This window comes from Dendrobates tinctorius, unplaced genomic scaffold (assembly GCF_039654945.1).
Source record: "Dendrobates tinctorius isolate UK_male_01 unplaced genomic scaffold, ASM3965494v1 ptg000181l, whole genome shotgun sequence".
NCBI lineage: Eukaryota > Metazoa > Chordata > Amphibia > Anura > Dendrobatidae > Dendrobates > Dendrobates tinctorius.
In genome coordinates, this window is record NW_027361848.1 from 8,307,326 (window position 1) to 8,332,686 (window position 25,361).

The 25,361-nt window shown below is 48.6% G+C and overlaps 1 protein-coding gene across 1 annotated transcript in view; it reads left to right on the forward strand.

The window, feature by feature from the left end:
- Nucleotides 1-25,361, forward strand: part of THBS2 (thrombospondin 2) — a 1,059,287-nt gene that overhangs the window by 851,873 nt on the left and 182,053 nt on the right. The window lies entirely within an intron of this gene.

Sequence of the window (25,361 nt, forward strand, 5' to 3'; positions counted from 1 at the left end):
CGTGCTTTTAGCGCCTCTCACTCAGCCGTATTCCTCGTTAGTGTGACCCCGGCCTCAGTCTTCGCCTCTGAAGAGCCGGCGTGTGACGGCAGCAGCATCATGTGACCTGATGACGCTGCTGGCGCATGCGGTGAGGCGCCGCTGGCAGTGGCGGCGCTAACACCTCTGCAAGTGAGTCAGAGTCAGACAGCATATGTACTAGCATCTGAAGACGCTAGTACACAGATGCGCAGCACTTTCTCTGTGCCAGCTGTCAGTTTGACAGCCGGCTCAGAGAAGGGTAGAATCTGAGGGTGGGGGCGGCAGAATGCCGCCGACGGGGAGTCTCCTCCTTGGACCGCCGCATCAGGCAGCCCGATGGCACCCCCTGTCGGCTGCGCCCGGGGCAAATGCCCCGGCTGCCCCACCTGGATACGCCCCTGGCAGCATTTAACATGCGATTCCGGTAATCACACTGGAAATGCACCCATCTGTGACACCCGTCACGTGATTGCGGCTCTCCAATGGGTTGGCATGACAACCAGAGGTCTTCTGGAGATCTTTATAGTTGTCAGTGCCGCATTGCTATGAGAGCCAGTGATCGGCACTCATAGCAAGTCAACAATTCTGCTACATACAAGTGATCTGATCATCGCCTGTATGTAGCAGAGTCGATCGGGTTATGGCAGCTTCTAGTCTCCCATGGAGACTATGGAAGCATGCCAAAAGTGAAAAATAAATGTTTTTAAAAATATAAAAAAAGAAAAAATATAAAAGTTCAAATCACCCCCCTTTCGCCCCATTCAAAATAAAACAATAAAAAAAATCAAGCATACACATATTTGGTATCGCCGGGTTCAGAATCACCCGATCTATTAATAAAAAAAAGGATTAACCTGATCGCTAAACTGCGTAGCAAGAAAAAAAGTTGCATTAAAATGCATTAACAGGTGATCAAAAGATCGTATCTGCACTAAAATGGTATCATTAAATCGCCAATACGACGCACAAAAAATAAGCCCTCACCCAACCTGAAATCATGAAAAAGGGAGACGCTACGGGTATCAGAAAATGGCTCAATTTTTTTTTTTTTTAACAGTGTTTGGAATTTTTTTTAACCACTTAGATAAAAAAAGAACCCAGACATGTTTGGTGTCTATGAACTTGTAATGACCTGGAGAATCATAATGGCAGGTGAGTTTTAGCATTTAGAGATCCAAGTAAAAAAGCAAAAACCAAGTGTGGGATTGCACTTTTTTTTGCAATTTCACCACACTTGGAATTTTTTTTCCCATTTTCGAGTCCATACATGGTAAAACCAATGATGTTGTTCAAAAGTACAACTCGTCCCGCAAAAAACAAGCCCTGACATGGCCATTGTAACCAAAAAATAAAAAAGTTATGGCTCTGGGAAAAAGGGGAGCAAAAAATGAAAATGCAAAACCAAAAATACCTCTGGTCGTTAAGTGGTTAAGGAGACTTTTTTTATTATTTTAAATTTTCCTGTTGTCACTGCCTGTTTGTCACAATGCACCAACCCCACTGCACTACATATGGTTGGAGAATGCAAGCAGTGTGAACTGAGGCATACCACAAAGCATGCTGTATGTCAGTGATTAGGCCTGCAACACTGAAGACCAAGTTTGCCGACAAAATGGAGGCTGTTGAAGCAGTTGGCCTCAATCAGCAACAAGAGCACCAGCAGTGGCAGCAGTAGCAGCAGCAGCTGCAATTTCAGCGGCAGGAGCAACTACAGTTACAGCGGCTGGAGCAGCACAATCATCAGCAGCAGCTGTTGTATCAGCAGCAGCAAAAGACTGAGATGATTCTACAGCAGGTAGCGGCTATACTAGAGGCATGTTCCATTCGGAGGCCCGTTACAAAGTCCGGTCGGCGCTGCAGAAGATGGGTCCTGAGGACGACATGGAGGTCTTCATCACTGTCTTCGAGTGCACTGCATTACGGGTGAGCTTGCCAATGACCCAGTGGGCTGAAGTGGTGGCCCCCTTCCTAACAGGAGATGCCCAAAAAGCCTACCTGGACCTCAGTAGGGATGATGCACTGGATTATGAGAAGCTGAGAGGTGAGATCCTTGCCCAACACGGGGTTAATATCTATGTTCAGGCTCAGCAGGTGTATCTGTGGTCCTTTGCGGAGTCTCGTCCCGCCAGGTCTCAGGCATATGACTTGCTGCTGCTGGTAAAAAAAATGAGACCTTAACCCTGTTCCAAATAGTAGAGAAGGTGGTGGTCGACCGGCTGGTGAGGGCTCTGCCCACAGCCATACAGTGTTGGGTGGGGCAAGGGAACCCGGGCACTCTGGAACAGGTGGTAGGACTGATTGAGCGGTATATGGCCACCCAGGACTTTATACGGGACACTTCTCCACTTCGGCTGTCACGACGGGCACCACCAGCCCAGGAGCCAGGGAAAAGTCCACAACCCTCTGTTGAGGATAATCAGATCCAAGCCCATACTGAGGGGTTAAACCGGAGTAAGAGTGGCAACAGACCCACTTCCCCCCAAATCGGCCCCAAGGTCCAGTTGTGCCGCAGCAATCAAGTGTTGGCGGTGTTAAGGGCCCGGAAATATAGCTGCCAACTGCCACTTGACAGTTGAACACATGGACTGCGGGTATATTCGCCATGTGTCTATGTATGCCACTACAAGCACTGTGAACATCAAGGTACCAGATGGAGGCTTTCTTGGACTTGGGGAGCTTCATGATTCTGGTCCATGGATCCCTAGTTGCTGGGGACAATCCCAATGGACAGAAAGTAAGGGAGATGTGTATCCATTGGGAACTATGAAAGTACCCCACCGTGAAGGTTACGTTTTCCACCCTGTGTGGGGAAATAAGACAAGTGGGAGTGGTGAAGACGCTTCCATATGGGACTGTGTTATGAGGAGACTTGCCCCTGTTCTGGTCCCTGTGGGAGACCAGGGTTAACCCTCCCAAGGTAAATGTAATTCCGGGTGCGGAACCTAAAGATCCCGAGTCGGTGATACCTGCCGTAGGGGGTCACCAACCTAGGGACAACGTGTAAACCCGATAGGTTTCCCCTAGAAGTATTGGCAGGAGAGGTCAAGGAGAACCCACCGATCCCCAACTGGAAGTGTCCCCTGGTAAGTTCAGGACAGCTCAGCTCCAGGATCCCACCCTGGCGTGGACATGAGAAAGGGTGATAAGAGATTCATGGAGTGGCTCAGCAACCAAGTGCCCAGTCAGTTTTTCCCTGCATGCCTATCCACCAGGATTTCTTATACAGGGTGGATATAAAATCGGTATGAGGTGGTGGAACAGCTGGTGGTGTCCCAATCCTACTGTAGGGCGGTGCTCGAAATGGCCCACACCCACATCCTGGGGGGTACTTGGGGGCCAAAAAAATGCAGGAGCGCATACTGCAGCATTTCTTTTGGCCTGGGGTCTACGCGGAGGTCCAGAGGCACTGTGACAAGTGTCCGGAGTGCCAACTAACCTCACCTACCGCGAACTACCGGAGTCCATTGGTACCTCTGCCCATCATAGAGGTACCATTTGAGTAGATAGCAGTGGATCTGGTAGAGCCTATAGTGAAATCCACCTGGAGCCATCAACATATTTTGGTCATAGTGGACTATGCCATGCGGTACCCAGAAGCGAAACCTCTCCACCACATCTTGACAAATTTAATAGCCCTTGAGCTGTTTGTCATGTTTTGTCGCATTGGGCTGCCAAAGGAGATCCTCACGGATCAGGGGACTCCTTTATGTCCAAGGTAACCAAGGAGCTATGTAAGCTGCTCCGGATCAAACAGTTACGCACGTCGGTATACCACCCACGAACCGACGGCCTAGTAGAGGATTTAATAAGACCCTTAAATTCATGCTTAAGATGGTGGTTTCCAGGAACGGGAGGGTTTGGGACATGTTATTACCATATCTGATGTTTGTCATCTGTGAGGTACCCCAGTAGTCCACAGGTTTTTCCCCTTTTGAGCTCTTGTATGGCAGGCATCAGAGGGGGCTGCTCGACGTAGCTAAGGAGATGTGGGAACAGGAGCCAACTCCACATCGTAGTGTGATCGAGCACGTGGCGAGTATGCAGGACCGGATTGTGGCCCATAGTTAAGGAGCATCTGTTGTATAATAAGAGAGCCACAGTCAGGACCTTTAAAGAAGGGGACCAGGTGTTGCTACTAGTGCCCACCTCAGAGAGTAGGCTCATGGACAAGTGGCCAGGGCAATATGAGATACAGGGGAAGGTGGAAGAAGTGAATTATAGAGTGAACCACCCCGGAAAACGGAAACCCGAGCAATTGTACCATGTCAACATGCTAAAAGCCTGGATGGACCAGGAATGTTTGGTCATGGAGGCGGCTCCGGACGTACCAATGGGGACTCCTCTGGCACCGGCCAAGGACACAGCTGGGCGTCAGGTTAAAATAAATGATGCTCTCACCAAATAACGATGTTGGGAGGCTTGGGTCCTGGTGCAACAGAATACTGATGTGTTCAGAGTTGCTGGGGCGGACCTTGGTGACCCAACATGACATAGTCACCAAGCCCTGGGTAAGGGTATGGATGAAACCATACTGAGTGCCAGAAGCCCGGAGGCAAGCCATCGTGGCCGAAGTGAAGCAAATGCTTCAGTTGGGAGTCATCGAGGAGTCCCGGAGTGAGTTGGCTAGCCTCATTATACTGATACCATAGCCAGATGGGTCATTATGCTTTTGTAGTGACTTCAGAAAATTAAAAGAGGTGTCAAAATTTGACCTCTATTCCATTCCCATGCCCTGGGTAGACGAGCTAATTGAGAGACTGCGAGAGGCCCAGTACTTCACCACGCTCGATCTCACCAAAGGTTAATTTTAGGTCCCATTGACAGCGTTGGCGAAGGAAAAAAACGCATTTATAATGTCAGAGGGTCTCTATCACTACGTGGTCTTGCCATTTGGATTACATGGGGCTCTGGCCACATTCCAGAGGCTGATGGACATAATGATAGAACCTCATCGGAAGTACGCGTCGGCCTACTTAGAAAACAGTCATCTTTAGTGTAGATTGGAATACCGACCTGTCCCAGGTACAAGCAGTGCTTCTGTCTCTCAGAATCATGGGGTTAACCGCAAACCCAAAGAAATGCACGTTATGACTCAAGGAAGCCCGGTACTTAGGTTATGTGATCGACCGCGGGGTTATCAAAATGCAAATAAACAAGATCGAGGCCATCCAAAACTGGCCCAAGCTATTAAGTACCAAACAGGTGAGGGCATTCCTCGGCATTATTGAGTACTACCATCAGTTTATACCCAATTTTGCTGGGAAATCGGCACCCCTACCTGCTAAAATTGAAGAAGTTGGTTATGGTCCGGTGGAATCCTCAAGTGGAGGAAGCATTTCAGTCCCTGAAGTCAGCATTGTGTGGAAAGCCGATCCTCATCAGCCCCAACTTCAAGGACACATTTATCGTACAGACCGAATCCTCAGAGGTAGGTCTAGGAGCGGTGTTGTCGCAAGAGGTGAACGGGGATGAGCATCCAGTCACTTACTTGAGCAGGAATTTGACCCCAGCAGAGAAAAATTATAGCGTAGTGGAAAAGGAGTGGTTGGCAATTTAAGTGGGCCTTGGAGTCCCTACACTACTACTTGCTCGGGCGTCAGTTTCATTTGATAACACAATATTTACCCCTCGTCTGGATGAGCAATGCAAAAGATAGGAATGTTCGAGTCACCCGATAGTTCTTGTCCCTACAAAACTTTAGTTTCTCGGTGGAACATCGGGCGGGGAAGTCACAGGGAAATGCGGATGCCCTGTCACGGGCCCCCTGTATGGTGACAAATGTTCAGCCCCACAAGTTTGAATGGGGGGATATGTGAGTCAGTGACCAGTGTCATACAGTGGGTACGGAAAGTGTTCAGGCCCCTTTAAACTTTTCACTCTTTTTTTCATTGCAGCCATTTGGTAAATTCAAAAAAGTTTATTTTTTTCTCATTAATGTACACTCTGCACACCATCTTGGCAGAAAAAAAACAGAAATGTAGAAATTTTTGCAAATGTATTAAAAAATAAAAACTGATATCACATGGTTATAAGTATTCAAACCCTTTGCTCAGTATTGAGTAGAAGCACCCTTTTGAGCTAGTACAACCATGAGTCTTCTTGGGAATGATGCAACAAGTTTTTCCCACCTGGATTTGGGGATCCTTTGCCATTGTTCCTTGCAGATCCTCTCCAGTTGGACAGTTGGATCCTCTGAACGTTGGTGGACAGCCATTTTCAGGTCTCTCCAGAGATGCTCAATTATGTTTAAGTCAGCGCTCTGGCTGGGCCTGTCAAGAATGGTCACTGAGTTGTTCTGAAGCAACTCCTTTGTTATTTTAGCCGTGTGCTTAAAGTGATTGTCTTGTTGGAAGGTGAACCTTCATTCAAGTCTGACGTTCAGAGCACTGTGGAACAGGTTTTCATCCAGGATATCTCTGTACTTGGCCGTATTCATGTTTCCTTCACTTGCAACCAGTCGTCCTGTCTCTGCTGCTGAAAAACACTCCCATAGTATGAAGCTGCCACCACCATGTTTCACTGTTGGGATTGTATTGGGCAGGTGATGAGCAGTGCCTGGTTTTCTCCACACATACCGTTTAGAGTTATCACCAAAAAGTTCTATCTTCATCTCATCAGAGCAAAGAATCTTATTTCTCAATTTCTGGTAGTCCTTCATGTGTTTTTTTATTTTAGCAAACTGTGCGGGCTTTCATATGTTTTGCACTGATGAGAGCCTTCTGTTGGGCCCCTCTGCCATAAAGGCCCAACTGGTGGAGGGCTGCAGTGATAGTTGACTTTGTGGAACTTTCTCCCATCTCCCTACTGCATCTGTGGCTCTCAGCCACAGTGATCTTGGGGTTCTTCTTTACCTCTCTCATCAAGGCTCTTCTCACATGATTGCTCAGTTTAGCTGGAAAGCCAGGTCTAGGAAGACTTCTGGTGGTCCCATACTTCTTCCATTTAAGGATTATGGAGGCCACTGTGCTCTTAGGAACCTTGAGTACTGCAGAAATTCTTTTGGAACCTTGGCCAGATCTGTGCCTTGCCACTATTCTGTCTCTAAGCTCCTTGGCCAGTTTCATTGACCTCATGATTCTCATTTGGTCTGTACTGTGAGCTGTGAGGTCTTATATAGACGGTGTGTGCCTTTACAAATCAAGTCCTATCAATTTAATTAAACACAGCTGGACTCCAATGAAGGAGTAGGACCATCTCAAGGAGGATCACATGGAAATGGACGGCATGTGACTTAAATATGTGCGTCTGTGTAGGGAAGTGGACTGACCTATGAACCTGTCTGCAGCAGGAAGGTGAATGCAAGATGTAGCGTAAAAGTACTTGACGTGACCTGGTGTATATGTATGTAGGGAGACAGCTAGAGACAGTGGAGAATGGTAAAGTACTGGGTTTTGACCGCTAGGGGGAGACCAAACCAAGAACAGCAGGAAAAAGAGATGGTGCAGTACTAAAGTTTGGCCACAAGATGGAGGCAGAGAGCAGTGAGAAAAGGGCTTAACAACAGCTTAAGGCTAGGAAACCGCATAGTCATGGTGGGCGGAGTTACAGGGGCTCTAGAGGGGAATTCCCGGGGAGGGGAATAAATAGGTAGAGAGAGTTCCAGAAGGGAGCCAGTCCAGGAGGAGGAGTTCAGCAGAGCAGGAGACTGAAGAGGAAAGAGACAGAGAGGAAGAACTCCGGGAGGGACTGGAAGGAGAGATGGTCAGGGGGGTGGCCCTGACAGGAGAGCCACAGGACAGAGGAAGCCCGGGGGTACCAGACGGATGGACTCGGACAGGTGAAGCGCTGTGGTGGTGGGCCTAAGGCAGCCACAGTGAAAGAGCCGTGAGGGACATCATTGTAAAGGACAGAGAAGAAGGTGAAGGGTACCCGGGCCTGTGCGTAGAAGCTGTCGTGCTGCTGTTGTGTTGCTGTGGTCATCGGGAGGACAGCCAATAAAGAGGACCTGTTGAACGCACATCTGTTTCTGTCTCCAGTCAGTTCGCGGCGAAAAAAGGACCACCCCCCAGTCGGCCCACATACCTACATCTGAGCAAAGGGTCTGAATACTTATGACCATGTGATATATCAGTTTTTATTTTTTAATAAGTTTGCAGAAATTTCTACATTTCTGTTTTTTTCAGTCAAGATGGGGTGCAGAGTGTACATTAATGAGAAAAAAATGAACGTTTTTGAATTTACCAAATGGCTGCAATCAAACGAAGAGTGAAAAATTTAAAGGGGTCTGAATACTTTCCATACCCACTGTATGCAAGGGTCGCTACGTGTCCCCCAGAATGTGCACAGGAGCGTATTGAGGCCGCGGGAGTGCATTGCAGTCACAGACATAGCTGTGATTGCAATGAAAAATAAAAGTAATTGTTGGTCTTGGGCAAGCTATTTATCCAAGGCAGACTTAAGGAAACCTGCCATGGGCTTTTATTTTTGAAACGGACTACAGGATGGTAGTGGGACGGTCTGTTTCCTCCCGGCCAGGTCTTCCATGTGTTACGGTTCTGCAGCACAGGACTAGGGTAGGAGGGGGAAAACTGACCCTGCACTGCAGCTAGGCTGATGCCTTATGATGGAGTGGGCGACCCATCCCTTGTGAATAGACCCACCGACGATCCTAGGCTAATCTCAAGCGAAGACCTATAGATAGGGGGAAGGGGGTCCCTGAAAGATAGAAGGGCTGGTGCAATGTCATGTGTGACTGGATACACCGCCTCCAGCAGGGCAAATTTAAACAGAGTTAAGTGAAACACCGGGGAAACTGTTGCAATGGAGGGCCCTGCAATAGGGAACGGGGACGTGGAGACCTCCTGCACTCCCCTGAGTCAGTGTCCCTGCACTCCTGACGATCCCTTGGCAGGTTCTGCACCTGGCGACAAGCTGGATATCTCAAATCCCTAGCTCGCCCTGCACCTATCCCTTTCTAGTGAACTGGACGGTGCAGAAACTAATCCCACCACTGCACTAATACACACAGAAGGAAAGTCACAAACAGGGAAAAACACCACTTAGCTTTGCTCTGTTGCTATTGCTCCCAGCAACAGAGTACAACACCAAAGTTCAGCTTCACTCCTGAAGCTCGACACCTGAATTCAGCTTCCGCCTGAAGCTATTACACCAGAGCTCCCCTGAGCTGCCAGGAACTCCTCTCTATAGTTCCTTCCTTCACCAGACTTGGTTGGAAATGAGCAATATCACCACCAGTGAGTGAGACCACCTGCAACTCCTTTATAGGTAGGAGCCAGGGAATCACATCTGCTTCATAATCACGTGCAATAACACTAGCGGCCACCGGGGGCAACTAAACTAAAGTAACCAGAGTGTAATGACCCTAACGGCCACGGGGGCAAAACTAACTATACGCAAACAGCTTAAAGGAAAAAAAAAGGTTACTTGTGCAAACTCTGTCATAATCCAACCTGGATCATGACAGTACCCTCCCTCAATGAGGGGCCTCTGGACCCTCAAGACCGCTCTTCACCAAAAAAACCCACCTACAGTGGGTACGCCCAGTTCCAGAGTTCACCCCAACAACTACCTGAACTTCAGGTTTATGATAAACGAGCACCACTGGTATTGGCAATGTATGTTCCGGAGGCACCACCCCTCTCCAAAGCGCAGATCTGGGGAACGAGTGGTGTATGGGCAAGTTTGTGGGTAACTCTAGCTGGTAAGTCTCCAGGCCGATGATGGCCGACACCAGATATGGCCCGATCACCTGAGAATTCCAGACCCCCGCAACACACTTCCACTGGTTGTTTTTGGTGGCCACCCATACATGCTCGTTCACACACAGGTCTGGATCTGAACGTTTATTGCCACACATTCGTTTGTCACAATACGGTGAACTCTGTCTGGAACTGACAACAGAGGCGTCCCCCTGTGTCACCACACTCACACCCCCGCAATTCACCAAGGGATACACCACCCTCCAACCCCTCCCACTACGAGGTCTGCGCCTCTCACGGTTGGCTAATGGCGAGGGTTGAGCCTTGCCCCTACTCTCCTTAGCACCTCAGCTGCTACCACTGGAGAGGAAGGGGACGTTTGTAGAGAGACAGCAGAGACAGTAGCCCCTAGGCAGCAGCCCTCACATGGCTGCTCCCAGCTGACTACTTCCCTAGTCCGCCAATCTAAGACCGGGTTGTGTTTTTTAGACCAAGGGGGGCCCACAACGATAGGTGCTGGATTTCCCTCCAAGACGTAATATGACTGGGACTCATCATGATGTCCACTATGCAGCTCAATGTTTTCTACGACTAGGTTTAACCCCCCTGGCTCAGTGGGACAGAGTGAATGGCCTGGACACTGATGGGTTTGTCCGGCGCCTCACACCTCAGACCAAGAGTCCGGACAAACTGAGCATCCACCGGACTGACTTCTGCTCCACTGTTAACAAGCACCGGTATGCCCTCTGGTACCTCGCCAACCATCACCTCTGCTGACATAGTACCTTCTGAGGGCGAGGAGGAAATATACACTCCCAGGTCATCTTCCTCCACACGACCAGGGGGACACGGCCTCTGATATTACCGAAGTTTCGGCATGAGTGCCAAGGACTAAATCATTAGTCTGCTCACTACAGGGATGTACCTCTTCACCTTGGGGAACACCAGGCAGCACCATGGGGACACCAACTCCTCCCACCTGCCTGGGTATGTCTGCCTGTAAAAGCAAGTCCTGCTCCCCAGCAGGGACTCCAAGGCGCATCTTCGCCAAAGCTACAAATGGACCCTCTAGTTGAGGCAGAGGGTAGGCCTCAGACCCATAATTCTGCTGCAGGTGCTGCTTAAACACATCATTCAGCTCCTCACTGATCTCAGTGAGGACCAGCAGCAACTGCTCACCGGTCTGAACTTGGCCCATGGCTCACCAGAGAAAAATTATAAGGTTGGTGATAATGTAATGTCACGTGTGACTGGATACACTGCCTCCAGCAGGGCGAATTTCTATAACACCCGTGAACCTGGATACACCGCCTCCAGCAGGGCGAATTTAAACAGAGTTAAGGGAAACACCAGGGAAACCGTTACAATGGAGGGCCCTGCAATAGGGAACGGGGACGTGGAGACCTCCTGCACTCCCCTGAGTCAGTGTCCCTGCACTCCTGACGATCTCTAGGCAGGTTCCGCGCCTGGCGACGAGCTGGAAACCTCAAATCCCTAGCTCGCCCTGCACCTATCCCTTTCTAGTGAACTGGACGGTGCAGAAACTAATCCCACCACTGCACTAATACACACACAAGGAAAGTCACAAACAGGGAAAAATACCACTTAGCTTTGCTCTGTTGCTATTGCTCCCAGCAACAGAGTACAACACCAAAGTTCAGCTTCACCTCTGAAGCTCGACACCTGAATTCAGCTTCCGCCTGAAGCTATTACACCAGAGTTCCCCTGAGCTGCCAGGAACTCCTCTCTGTAGTTCCTTCCTTCACCAGACTTGGTTGGAAATGAGCAATATCACCACCAGTGAGTGAGACCACCTGCAACTCCTTTATAGATAGGAGCCAGGGAATCACACCTGCTTTATAATCACGTGCAATAACACTAGCGGCCACCGGGGGCAACTAAACTAAAGTAACCAGAATGTAATGACCCTAACAGTCACCGGGGGCAAAACTAGAACTAAAACAACCACAGTGTAATGACCCTAATGGCCACCGGGGGCAAAACTAACTTTAAGCAAACAGCTTAAAGGAAAAAAAAAAGGTTACTTGTGCAAACTCTGTCATAATCCAACCTGGATCATGACAGTTGGGTACAAAAACGGGTCACCTCCTAACAGAAAACACAAAGAAGGCTGCAGAAACAAACTGAAAGCAGAAACTGAGACTAGCAGAACCGGAGGCCCCAGAACTGCACTAATTAAACACACAGAAAGCAAGACAAGGCTCCAAGCCAGACTACACGCGGATTAACACTGTTGTCCAGCAAGGAATGGGAGACAGGTGCAAGCTAATAAAGGGTGATACAATCACCTGACCAAAGGCAAACCCAGCACCAGGGGAAAAAGACCATCAGCCAGAACACTACCACTACAGGAAAATGGCGGATAGTCACAAACTGAGCAGATTCTAACACCATGTGACCTATGGCCACAGGTTCCTTGTAAGAACCCTGCAGTAGAGGGTTGGGTGCAGGCTCGAACTGGCCCATAGGGGATCAGGGGAATCCCGCGGTGGGTCCCAATGCAGATATGGGCCCCCAACCCCACTGTATGGGCAGTACTTGGCATAATTGACGTGAATTAATCTGTGCAGAAAAGCTCAGCATCTCATCATTCAGTAACCAAACTACCTAGTTTATTATTATATAGAGATATCTGTAAATTTGTGAATGAGAGTAGTTCAATATTTGTACGCAGGTGAAAAGTGGGCCCCCCCAAGTCAATGTTACTGGTGGGCCCTGGCACCCCAGTCCAACACTGTTTGGGTGTGTCAGTCTTGGTTTGCAACTTGGCAAAACAGGAGGCTCTGCAAATCTTCAGCCTGTGTGAGGCAACATGGAGCCAAGCGGAGCCAAGAGGCCTGGCACACCTTAGCATACACGGCGGTGCAGTCGCCCATGGTAACACTCTCGGTTACGGACTATCTTGTTTCCTGGCTGCGATCCTGAGGACACCCTTTTGTTTTCTATTTTGTGAGTACGCAGAACATTAAATAGACTTTGTTTTTTCAACTTTCCTGTGGTCACTGCCTGTCTGTCACACTGCACCAACTCCGCTGCACTCCAGGTGTTATGTTCAGATGAGATCAAAATTTAACTTTTCGGCCACCAACACCAAGGTAAACACTATGTCGGGCACCAAACCAACACAGCTCATGACCCCAGGAACAGCATCTCCACAGTGAAATATTGTTGTGGCAGCATCATGCTGTGGGGATGTTATTTGGCAGCAGGAGCAGGGAAAATGATTGAGGGGAATATGGATGGTTCGAAATACAGGGATGCTCTATTCTTGAACAAAACCTGTTTAAGTTTGTCAGTGACTTGAGACTCGAACAGAAATTCAACTTCCAACAAGACAATGATCCAAATCTCACTGCTAAAGCAACATTTGAGAAACATTTAATTGTCCTGGAGTGGCCTAGTCAAAGCCCAGAATCTGTGGTCAGACTTGAAGATTGCTGTTCACCAGAGGAAACCATCTAATTTGAAGGTGCTGGATCAATTTTTGTCTTGAGGAATGGGCAAAAATCACAGTGGCAAGATGTAGAAAATTCAGAGACTTATCCAACGCAACTTGCAGCTGAAATTGCCACAAGAGGAGGCTCTACAAAGTACTGACTTTAGAGGGTAAATAGTTAGGCACACTGAAGTTTTTAGTTATTTTGTCCTATTTGCTGTTTGCTTCACAATAAAAAGAAAACCAAATGATTATAGTTGTTACTTTCTCATCCATCTGTGGGGTGTTTGTCCTACCTTATTCTCTGGTCCACTACCAAAGGCCTGGGAGTTTGAGGGTTCTGCGCAGGATCTTACTTGCCCCTAGTACTGCGCTTTTCTGGTCTGAGAGTTTAGATGTTGCTCCTGGGATCTGTTGTAGCCATTCTACCAACTTAGGGGTCAGTGCTCCAAAGACCAATTTAGAAATTAAAATTAATTTAACCTCTTCCCGACCACCCACAGTAGATAAACGTTGGCGCTTGCTGGGCTTTGTGCAGCGCCGACGTTTATCTACTGTCGGCGGTTTTGTGCCTCCCAGGACCCCCACATACCTTACAACGCGGGGATCCCGGTGCACAATGCATGCTGGGACCCCAACATCATCGAGACCTGATGACGTCAGCGTCACAGCAGCCAATGGGAGCGATCGCTGGGAAAGCTGCTTGTTTCCCGGCAATCTCACTCATTGTAACGCGGCTTCTCCTCTGATCTAACACTGACAGATGATCAGAGGTGAAGCAGCGTTACTGTGTGACTAGATCGCTGCCTGGCACAGCTGATCGCTGCCTGGCACAGCTTGTGCCAGGCAGCGATCTTGTCACACAGTTACGCTGCTTCACCTCTGATCATCTGTCATTGTGAGATCAGAGGAGAAGGCGCATTATTATGTGCCAGGCAGCGATCTTGTCACATAGTAGCGCTGCTTCACCTCTGATCATCTGTCAGTGTGAGATCAGAGGAGAAGTGGCGTTACTATGAGTCAGATCGCGGGGCAGCGATCTTGTCACAAAAATAAAAAAAAGTAAAGAAAAAAAAAACAGGTACACAGGTTAGGGCTAGGGCTAGGGCTAGGGTTAGGGTTAGGGCTAGGGTTAGGGTTAGGGTTAGGGCTAGGGTTAGGGCTAGGGTTAGGGCTAGGGCTGGGATTAAGGTTATGGGTGTGTTGGTGTTAGGTTTGTGGTTAGGGCTGAGATTAGGGTTAGGGGTGTGTTGGGGTTAGGGTTGGAATTAGAATTGGGGGTTTCCACTGTTTAGGTACATCAGGGGCTCTGTAAATGCAATATGACGCCCGCAGACCATTCCATCAAAGTCTGCATTTCAGAACGTCACTACTTCCCTTCCGAGTCCCACCGTGTGCCCAAACAGTAGTTTTCTCCCACATATGGGGTACCAGCGTACTCAGGACAAATTGGACAACATCTCTTAGGGTCCAATTTCTCCTGTTACCCTTGTGAAAATAAAAATTGGGGGCTAAAAGATCATTTTTGTGGAAAAAAAATGATTTTTTTATTTTCACGCCTCTACATTATAAACTTTACTGAAACACTTGGGGGTTCAAAGTGCTCACCACACATCTAGATAAGTTCCTTGGGGGGGTCTAGTTTCCAAAATGGGGTCACTTGTGGTGGATTTCCACTGTTTAGGTACATCAGGGGCTCTGCAAACGCGACATGACACCCGCAGACCATTCCATCAAAGTCTGCATTCCAAAACATCACTACTTCCCTTCCGAGCCCTGACGTGTGCCCAAACAGTAGTTTTCTCCCACATATAGGGTACCAACGTACTCAGGACAAATTGAACAACAACTTTTGGGGTCCAATTTCTCCTGTTACCCTTAGGAAAATAAAAATTGGAGGCTAAAAGATCATTTTTTTTTATTTTCACGGCTCTACATTATTGGGGGGGTCTAATTTCCAAAATGGGGCCACTTGTTGGGGGTTTCCTCTGTTTAGGTACATCAGGGGCTCTCCAAATGCGACATGGCATCCAATCTCAATTCCAGCCAATTCTGCATTGAAAAAGCCAAACGGCACTCCTTCCGTTCTGAGCTCTGCCGTGTGCTCAAACAGTGGTTTAGCCCCACATACAGGGTATTGGCGTATTCAGGAGAAATTGCACAAAAAATTTTGTGGTTCATTTTCTCTTTTTACACTTGTGAAAATAAAAAAAAATGGTTTTGAAGTAAAATGTTTGTGAAAAAAAGTTAAATGTTTATTTTTTCCTTCCATATTCCATTCATTCATGTGAAGCACCTGAAGAGTTAATAAACTTCTTGAATGTGGTTTTGAGTACATTGAGAGGTGCAATTTTTAGAATGGTGTCACTTTTGGGTATTTTCTGTCATATTGACCCCCCAAACTCACTTCAAATGTGAGGTGGTCCCTAAAAAAAATGGTGTTGCAAATTTTGTTGTAAAAATGAGAAATCGCTGGTCAACTTTTAACCCTTATAACTTCCTAAAAAAAAAAATTATGTTTCCAAAATTGTGCAGATGTAAAGTAGACATGTGGGAAATGTTATTTGTTAACTATTTTGTGCGATATCACTCTCTGATTTAAGGGCATAAAAATTAAAAGTTTGAAAATTGCAAAATTTTCTAAATTTTTGACAAATTTTGATTTTTTTTGATTTATCTAAAAATTTTTACCACCATCATGAAGTATAATATGTCATGCGAAAACATTGTCAGAATCAGTAGGATCCATTGAAGCGTTCTAGAGTTATGACCTCATAAAGTGACACTGGTCAGAATTGAAAAAATTGGCCCGGTCACGAAGGCAAAAACAGGCTCGGGTGCGAAGGGGTTAAGAGCGTTTGGGATTGGTCCCTTTGTTTGGATAATTTGGCATTGGAGCACTTTATAATATAACTTTTATATTTATAATTGGGATCCCATTTTCCAACTGACAGCGCTATGGTGCACTTTATTATTGTATTATGACATGGTTGGAAATTCTATCCAATTATAGGACTTATTGTCCCTCCCTCCCATAGGTAACAATATCATTACAGTAGTCCATTGGACATTAGAGCATTTTATTTACCCATAATTGGGATTTGGTCCCCCTACTGGTAGGGCTATTATACAGACTATTGCTGTATGATATGTTATAGTTGTTACAGTTATAGAATTGTACTATTTAGATAGGGAGGAATTATATAATTGTTGAGAAGTGAATTCAGGTGTATGATTTATTGTTTTGCCATATATCAGTTATTATACTATGGATCCCTAAAGTGTCCTTTTTCAACGGCATCCCCTACATGAAATTTTTGTTGATACACTTGTTTTTAATTGTTTTAAATTAATAAATATACATTTTATCATGGATCTCTTCTTGGAACTGGACCTCTACTTTTGTGTAAATCAAGATTATTGAAATAAATATAGAGAACAGAATCCAAGCTTATTGTAAAATATATAAGAAAGCATATAATCCACATTAGCGTGAAATTATCAACTGTAGGATATAAATGATAGCTGTATCATTTCTATTGTAATAAAACTAAAGCTAAACTGACAACAATCAATATATTGATGGGTTTATAAAGCAGACAATAAAAAGGATATTGACATGTTTAGAATGCTTGTGAGAGAAAGTTATTTATGCAACTTTAACAAGAATATGAAAAGAAAGGAGAGAGGAAACAGGAGGGAAAGAAGAAAAAAGATGAAGAGAGGGGAAGGAAGGGGATTAAATGATCATAGGAATTACAAATTAGAAATGGCATTAAGGCATTCCCTAGGCCCGGAAGGCCATAGATCCTCCGATCACTATGATGGGAGTCAAGATCCGCGATGACCATCCAGGAACCCAGGGTGCCCCGAATACCATTCAGTCAACTCAAAAGGGTGTTCATGTATTGAAGAGTATCATCAGTGTCCCGATACCCATACCTCCAACTCAGGGGTCTCTCTAAAAACAAGCCAGGGAGCCCAAGTGTTGTAATCTCTGTCTGTGTCTACAACTATTTGGCCTATCATTTGCTCCATTCTATAGATATCGTTGAGCTCAGCAACAAACTCAGAACGAGAAGGTGACTTTACCTGTTTCCAATATCTTGGGATCAAGTTCCTGACAGCTGTAAGGAAATGCTTAAGAAGACCTTTTTTGAATTTGGAAACTGAGATGTCACTCAGGGACAATAATGCAGCTTCCATTGTGGGTCTAGTATTGATAATAGACAATCTATTGTGTAGGTCAAAATTTGCTGACCACAAGTTTGAATTGGGTGGACAGTGCCACCATATATGAGTAAATGTGCCCACCTCATGTAGGCATCTCCAACAAGTATCCAGGACTACCGGGAATATAGAGTGGACAGCTGAACGGCATCTATACCATCTTGCAAGAATCTTGTAGCTCCTCTCCTGTGATGTAGAACATAGTGAAGATCTAAACGTTAAGAGAAGGATCTTCAATCTATCTTCTGTCGATAAAGATCTTCCCAGATCAATATCCCTTTTAAAGAAGAATGGAGGAAAATCATGGAGAGGGGTTTGCCCCTCTTGAAAGAGTTTATACAACAAAGATATGGTATGATCCGGAGGGCTCTTAGACAGGCAGAGGGTCTCAAAGGGTGTTAATGCTCTAAAAAGGTTAGTGTCAGAAACACCGCCCTGAACTTGCTCACTGAGCCAGTGCACGTGTCCTGAGTAAAGCGAACTGTGCTCAAAGATACCTGTGGAGCGGGCAGCAGCCGAGTAGATGCGTACTTCAGCCGCAGGACCTGAAGCACGTGACTGCTCGGGGCATGGCCTAAACTCCAGAGAGCTAGGAGCTGCAAGAGAACTCTTTGCAGGGTAACTGTGAGACAAAGTTACCAAGGGGCATAGACAGGGAGGATAGTCAGGGCGTAGCCAATGAGTCACACACAGAGATAGCTGCAAGGTACAAGAGGGGCGAGCAGAGAGTCGTCAGATCACAGGCAATAAGTCATACACAGAGAGGATAGCACAGTACAGAATCAACAGGCAAACTCACAACGGGAAACAGAACCGGGTCAGAACCATATAAACAAGCTATAACAACGAACAGGCACAAGCAGTCAGAGGTCAGCACACTCGGCCAAAGGCAAAAGTATAACTGGCAGGGATTGGAGCTTCCCAGGGGTTTAAGAAGCTCTCCCAGAACCAGAAAGAAGCCACAATCATTAACCCCAGGTGTGCAAGTCAAAACCTGCACTGAGCTCCAGACATTAACCCCTGACGTGCAGCTCAAAAACCTGCTCTGGGATCATGACAGTTCGTCCGATTAGCCAATTTTATTATAACACTTCTCAATTGTTCAAAAAAGAACCAGGAACCCGCCGGTGGTTCCTCGTCTGAGAAAATTTCCTGTAACGACTTCATTCCTGATCGAGTCACATAGTCATAGACTATAGGGTGAGAGCTTTTATCTTTATTTAAAATTTTTTTCCTACATAGTCCCGCCGGAAAGTACGGATTATCGTATATGGGAGTTAAAGGGCCCGGAGATGAAGAGATCTATAGGGTTCAGCCTCCTCGATTGAGAAAAGCCACCATGTTTCTGGTAAGAAAGGGTAGAAGTATATTGCTCTCACCATCCTTTCTTGGGGACCAAATGTTTATTTGGGAGTCACGGCCATTGAGGTCATTTTCCAATCCTACCCACTTTTTATGCCCTTTACTGTGGAATAGGTCCAAAATACATGCTCCAATCGATGTGTGACTATGTGGGGAGGAGGACCCCTGGAAAGTGACTGGGCCGGAACCAAGGGAACCGCCATCAGGGTTCCTGAAGGAACCACATCGGGGGGACAACGAAGGGAGACATGCGACTGAAGTTGTCAGGGCAACAGGGGGCGGGGCGAGGATAAAAGGAGCAGGGGGCGCACTCAGGTGTCAGTTGGCAGAGAGCCTGACAGGAGACAGGAAGCCGTGTGACATAGAGAGAAACGGGGCAACGGGCAGTGTGTTTTGGAGAGACCGTCAGGGGTCTGTGAGGGGGAAGCTACGGACTCACCGACAAGTGACACGTGAGAGACTTTCACCGGAGGCCGCTCCCCGCACACGGTCGTACACTGCCGCGCCCGCTTTTTCCCGCCCCGTTGTGACAGGTCCGCGACCTCAAGCGGCCGCTTCGGCTACACATCAATCCACTACAGCGGTCAGGACACTCCCCCCCTGCCTTCTCTCACAGCTGTGGCCCTGACATCACCGGCCTCAGGGGGGCGCCAACTCACCATAGGCAGCCATAGAGGCCCCGTCCCGTTTACTGGGGGACCCTGAGCAGAGGCCGGCCAACCGTCATTTTAGAGACTGCGTCATGACTGCGCTGTGAGAAGGGAGCCGGTAAATACTTCCTGGAAGGCCTACCCCGCTGTATTCTTCAGGGCCTGTTGTGCCCCACCAGCACCGATTCTTCAGGGCCTGTTGTGCCCCGCCAGCACAGATTCTTCAGGGCCTGTTGTGCCCCACCAGCACAGATTCTTCAGGGCCTGTTGCGCCCCACCAGCACAGAGTCTTCAGGGCCTGTTGTGCTCCGCCAGCACAGATTCTTCAGGGCCTGTTGTGCCCCGCCAGCACATTCTTCAGGGCCTGTTGTGCCCCACCAGCACAGATCCTCCATGGCCCGTCGAACCCAATCATCCCGGACATCGGGGCGTCAAGGCAGCCGCATCAGCGACCTCTGAGCGGCCGCATCTGCGATCCTGAACGACAACTGGAAGGATAAGTTGGCCATAGGAAATAAGGACCCATAGTTCAGCCGTACGTGGCCTGCAACACCCAGACTAGCCGCATTTAATATAAGAAAAAGTGTTGTAAATGTTATTGAGTCCCTGCGAGGACAGTTTGTTGTTGCCTACTTGGTTTGTTCAGCAAAGCCCCAGCGGCACCAATTTATAAACGTTTATTTTACAAATCACACTCAGTCTTGTGTCTCGTCACTGCATCTTGAGAACCTGTCTGAACCCTACACTTGGCGTAGTCGGCAGGATGCAGTCTCCGAGCACGGACAGTGGTGTCCCAGATCAGGGCAGAGATGTGAACTCTACAAATAATGAGGGTCCCCGTTCCAGCATTTCATTGAGGGCCATGCTGAACAACCTGCCTAGATTTTCTGGCTCCAATACTATGCTATGGAGCTGGACAGAGCGGATGCGGGGGCTTTTTCGGATGCACCCAATGACCCCCGATCTGGAAGCCGAAGTGGCTCTCATGGCACTAGACGGGGAGGTGAGGAGGTCAGTGATGTTGAAACCTCTGGGACACCTTAACACTTTTGATAAAGTTTTACAGATAGTAGAACAGACCTATGGGGACCCAACTAATGTGGGAGAGTTAAGGACCCGTTTGTTCAGTCAGATGCAGGGAGAGGGGGAGACAATCACTCAGTATATGAATGTCCTCCAAGAATTGCATACGGTCATTGAAAGAAAGGACGGGGTAGGGTAGGACCTGTTGACATTACCCTACGTGACCTACTGGAGACTGGACTGCGGGATCCATTAATAAAGCAGGCATTATGGGAGCAGATCAGAATGAATCCCCTAATAGACTTTTCAGAAGTGGGAAGTCAGGCACGGGCTCGAGAGCAAGAGCAGGGGATGGCGGTCCCCGTGGGGAAGATACGAGGTGTGGAGGCCTCCGTGAATGCAGTCGAGGAGCCTCAGTGGGTGGAGGAGATGAAGCAAGAGTTGAAGAATATTAAGGGCAAGTTGGCTGAAGTAAAGAGAAGGACCGAGACCATGAATAGACGACCTAGCTTTAACCCCAGCCCATGGGGATCACGCCCCTCGTGGGGTGGTCAGTCTGCACAGGCCCGGTGTTATGAGTGGAGAACCAGGCCACTTCGCCCGAGAGTGTCCATGGCGTGGGAGATACCCACCCCGGCGGCCATTAAACTAAAGGGCTCCGGGCTGGGGGGACGCCGCTCGGAGCCGAAAACCACAACTAAGGGTGGTGGAAGTTCCAAAGATTTGATAGCAAAATGTCCGGTGGTCTGGGCAGAAGTGGAGGGCGGGGCCGTCCGGTGCCTGGTGGACACGGGGTCACAAGTAACCACTATGCCCGCAACATACTTTCAACAAAACTTCTCGGAGGCAGCAAGACCTCAGTGGGGGCCCATGATCAGACTAATAGCCGCCAACCAACTGCCGGTCCCGGTTGCCGGGGTGGTGTGGGTGCAGGTGATGCTGTGCGGCAAATCCCTTGGTCGCAGAGGGGTGGTACTAACTCAAGGAGAAACTGATAAACGGTACCCCACCACCCTAGGCATGAATGGGTTACGAGAGTTCGGTAACCTACTGCTAAATGATCCTACACAGAAGATTCTGAAGCAGTGGGGTTCTCACACGGCCCAGGGACAGGTATTCCAACGGCTGGAGCGTGGGTACATCAGAACCGTCAGGAAGGCGAGGATCTGGGCAAGATCATCACGCCAGCGACTCCCCTGCTTGTGCTACCTCCTGGGCAGACCGTGGTGGCTCTGCCAATTTGGGCCCCGATACCCTTGGAGGGCGTGGAGGTGCAGGTGGAGCCATGCCACTCGGAGCGCTTACCTCCTGTCATTCTGGTGGCCCGTACCCTGGCTACAGTGCAAAAAGGGACCGTCCTGGTGCGCTGCGTTAACCTTGAAGACCGAGACACTGTTCTGAAAGCACGGACTGAACTGGCCAAACTAGTAAAGCCTTTAGAGGAAGTGCTGCCAGCCTCCGCGGTTCAATTGCGAGTTCACTCCGAGGATCCTTGGGAAGTAACGATTCAAACCCTAAAGGCCACTGAAGTCTCGGCTCAGGAGAAGGGTCGAAATATTCTGGAGCAGATGCGGGCCGAACTTTCCAGGTTAACTTCTGCCCAACTCTCACAGATAAAAACAATTCTTGGACAGTACCATGAAGTATTTGCTAGTCATGAAGAAGATTTTGGGTGTACCACCGCCATCACTCACGAAATCCCCACAGCAGGAGCAGCCGCTATCCGGGAGCGATATCAACAGATCCCTCCACAACTCTACCAGGAGGTGAAAACTTTGCTGGCCCAGATGCTGCGAAAAGGGGTGATACGGGAGAGCCAAAGCCCCTGGGTGGCTCCAATTGTGTTGGTCCAGAAGAAAGATGGTACATTACGATTCTGTGTGGATTATCGAAAACTGAATGCATGCACTATTAAAGACTCATACCCACTGCCCCGCATAGAGGAATCCTTGTCCGCTTTGGTGAAAGCAACATATTTTTCGACCCTGGACTTGGCCAGTCGGTACTGGCAGGTGCCCATGTCAGAAGAAGATAGAGCCAAGACGGCGTTCATATTGCCGATGGGACTATTTGAGTTCAATCGAATGCCGTTTGGACTGGCCAATGCCCCCAGGACCTTTCAGCGATTGATGGAGATGTGTCTGGGAGATCTCAATTTTGAGGCTTCGTTGATCTATCTGGACGATATCATCGTCTATGCCGCCACATTCGAGGACCACCAGAAGCGGTTGGGACAGGTACTCAGCCAGTTGCAAAAGTACGGGTTGAAGGTAAAGCCTCAGAAATGCCACCTATTTTGCTCCCAGATTGAGTATCTAGGTCATGTCGTTTTGGCAGAAGGTGTGAGGCCATCCCAGGAGAAGGTTGCTACTATCCAGGAATGGCCTACCCCCGAGACAGTAAAAGATGTGCAGGCTTTTCTGGGGTTGGCCGGATATTACCGTCATTTCGTAAAGAATTTTGCATGCCGAGCTCGAGCCCTGCACGACCTGCTAAAGGGGGCTCCCGCTGGGGCCAATGGATGAAGAATCCAGTGGCAACACCCTCGGGAAGAGGCTTTCCGAGACCTCAAGGCTGCGCTCTCGGATGCCCCAGTGTTAGCTTATGCAGATTTCTCACAACCGTTCATCTTGCACACTGACGGGAGTCTTCACGGGCTGGGGGCTGTGTTGTCACAAGTTCAAGACGGCCGGGAGAGCGTGATCGCTTATGGGAGCCGCTCACTCCATGACTCCGAGCGCAACCCTGACAATTACAGATCCTTCAAGCTCGAGCTCCTCGCGGTGGTGTGGGCCATGACGGAGAGATTCGCAGAGTACCTAGCGGGCTCCGAGGTGGTGGTGTGGACCGACAACAACCCGCTGGCTCATTTGGAAAACGCCAAATTGGGGGCTCTTGAACAGCGATGGGTGGCCTGGATGGCGAAGTTCAATTATAAAATTATCTACAAAAAAAAGGGGCCAAGAATGTTCATGCTGACACCCTCTCCAGGATTTGTCATACTACTCCAGGGCAGAATCGAGATGAAGAATTAGAAGGAGAGGAAATACTGTTCGCCCTCACTGCTGCCGTGCTCACAACTGGCAATCAAAAAGTATCTTCCCCCGAGACCTCAAGGGGCATATTGGAACAATCCTGAGATAAGTGGATACAGCAGCAACAAGAAGACGAAGAAGTGGGACTTCTCCGGACATGGGTAGCTGCTGGTCAATTAACCCTTGATACTCAACGACAAACTTTGACTCAAGATCTGTCGCTGATGCTGCGACAATGGGAGAGACTGGTTATCCGAAAGGGACTATTGTACCGTAAAATAACTTTGCAAACAACCTCAATGACGGTTTGGCAGGTGGTTACGCCCGGAGCCCAACTTCATGTACTGGCTCGGGAGGCCCACGAAAAAGGGGCCCACTTTGGAGCAAAAAGACCTTGCAATGGTTACAACAGAAAGCTTACCACTCACGTTTGCCAGCTGTTGTGGACGAAATTTGCCGGACCTTCCGCTTATGTGAATTAGCCAAACCACCCGCTCAGCGAGCCGCAACACAGACAATTGTGACCTCAGCACCCCTTGAGCTCCTGACGGTGGATTACCTAACCATTGGTCCCGCATTTCAGGGATGCGAACACTGTCTCGTCATGGTGGATCATTTCACCAAGTTCGCTGTGGTCACCCCTACTCGAGACCAGACTGCAGAGTCGGCCGCCTCCGCAATTTGTAGAAACTTAATACAAGTATACGGATGTCCTCAACGAATACATTCCGATCAGGGAGCATGTTTTTTGTGAAAAGTTATGGAGGAACTACATCTCTATGGGATTGACAAATCCCGGACCACACCGTATCACCCGCAAGGAAATGGGGCTTGTGAACGATTTAATCAAACATTGATTCAGATGCTGCGTACTCTGGAGAGTGACAAGAAGGCCTGTTGGCCCGAATATGTTTCTGAACTAGTATGGGTCTACAACAATTGGATGCATCGAGTTACTGGCTATACCCCTTACTCCCTGTTGTTTGGACGTGAGGGTAAAGGGATCACGGAGGTGGAGTTGGACTCCGAAGAGCCTCAGCCCTGGACCGGAGTGTCGTCCTGGGTCCGAAATCATCGCAACCGGCTGCAAACCCTCCACCGAATCGTACACACAAAGCGCCGAGACTGGGAACACCCCGGAAAGAATTCAACTCCAACTCCCCACCACCAAAGCGGGGACCGTGTGCTTGTACTAGATCAACGCCCCCAAAACAAACTGGAGCCACTTTGGGAAGAGAGTCCTTATCGGGTTCTATGCCGTATCCATCCGGAAGGACCTGTGTACGAAATACGTCCCGAGGAGGATGAAACACTGCCCACCCGCATTGTACATCGTAATATGATAAGGCCCGTGTATTTCCACTGACCCGAAGCCACCGGAGCCTGCCCCTTCGACCTCTGAATTGTCATCCATGTGTTGGGACCCGGACGACGACGAAGATTTTCCTCCAGAACACAGAGGCCCTCCACTCAAAAATGAGACAGCTGACACAATTAGCCAGCCTGCACCAATCAGCCCACCAATGTCCACCACCCCAGAAGACTCCACACCAGTTGAACTAAGACGCTCCGAGCTGTCAACGGCCGGTAAACCCCCCGAACGGTATGAACAAGACCAGTTCGTATGGCAACGAACATTGACACCCCTACAGGCCAATCTCAATAGACTATCACTCTCGCCTGAGGACTGGCAAGCTTACAGGGTGGGGGAATGTGGGGAGAAGGACCACCGGAAAGTGACTGGGCTGGAACCAAGGGGAAGGAAGGAACCACACCGGGGGGACAGCGAAGGGAGACATGCGACTGAAGTTGTCAGGGCAACAGGGGGCGGGGTGAGGATAAAAGGAGCAGGGGGCGTGCTCGGGTGTCAGTTGGCAGAGAGCCTGACAGGAGACAGGAAGCCGTGTGACATAGAAACGGGGCA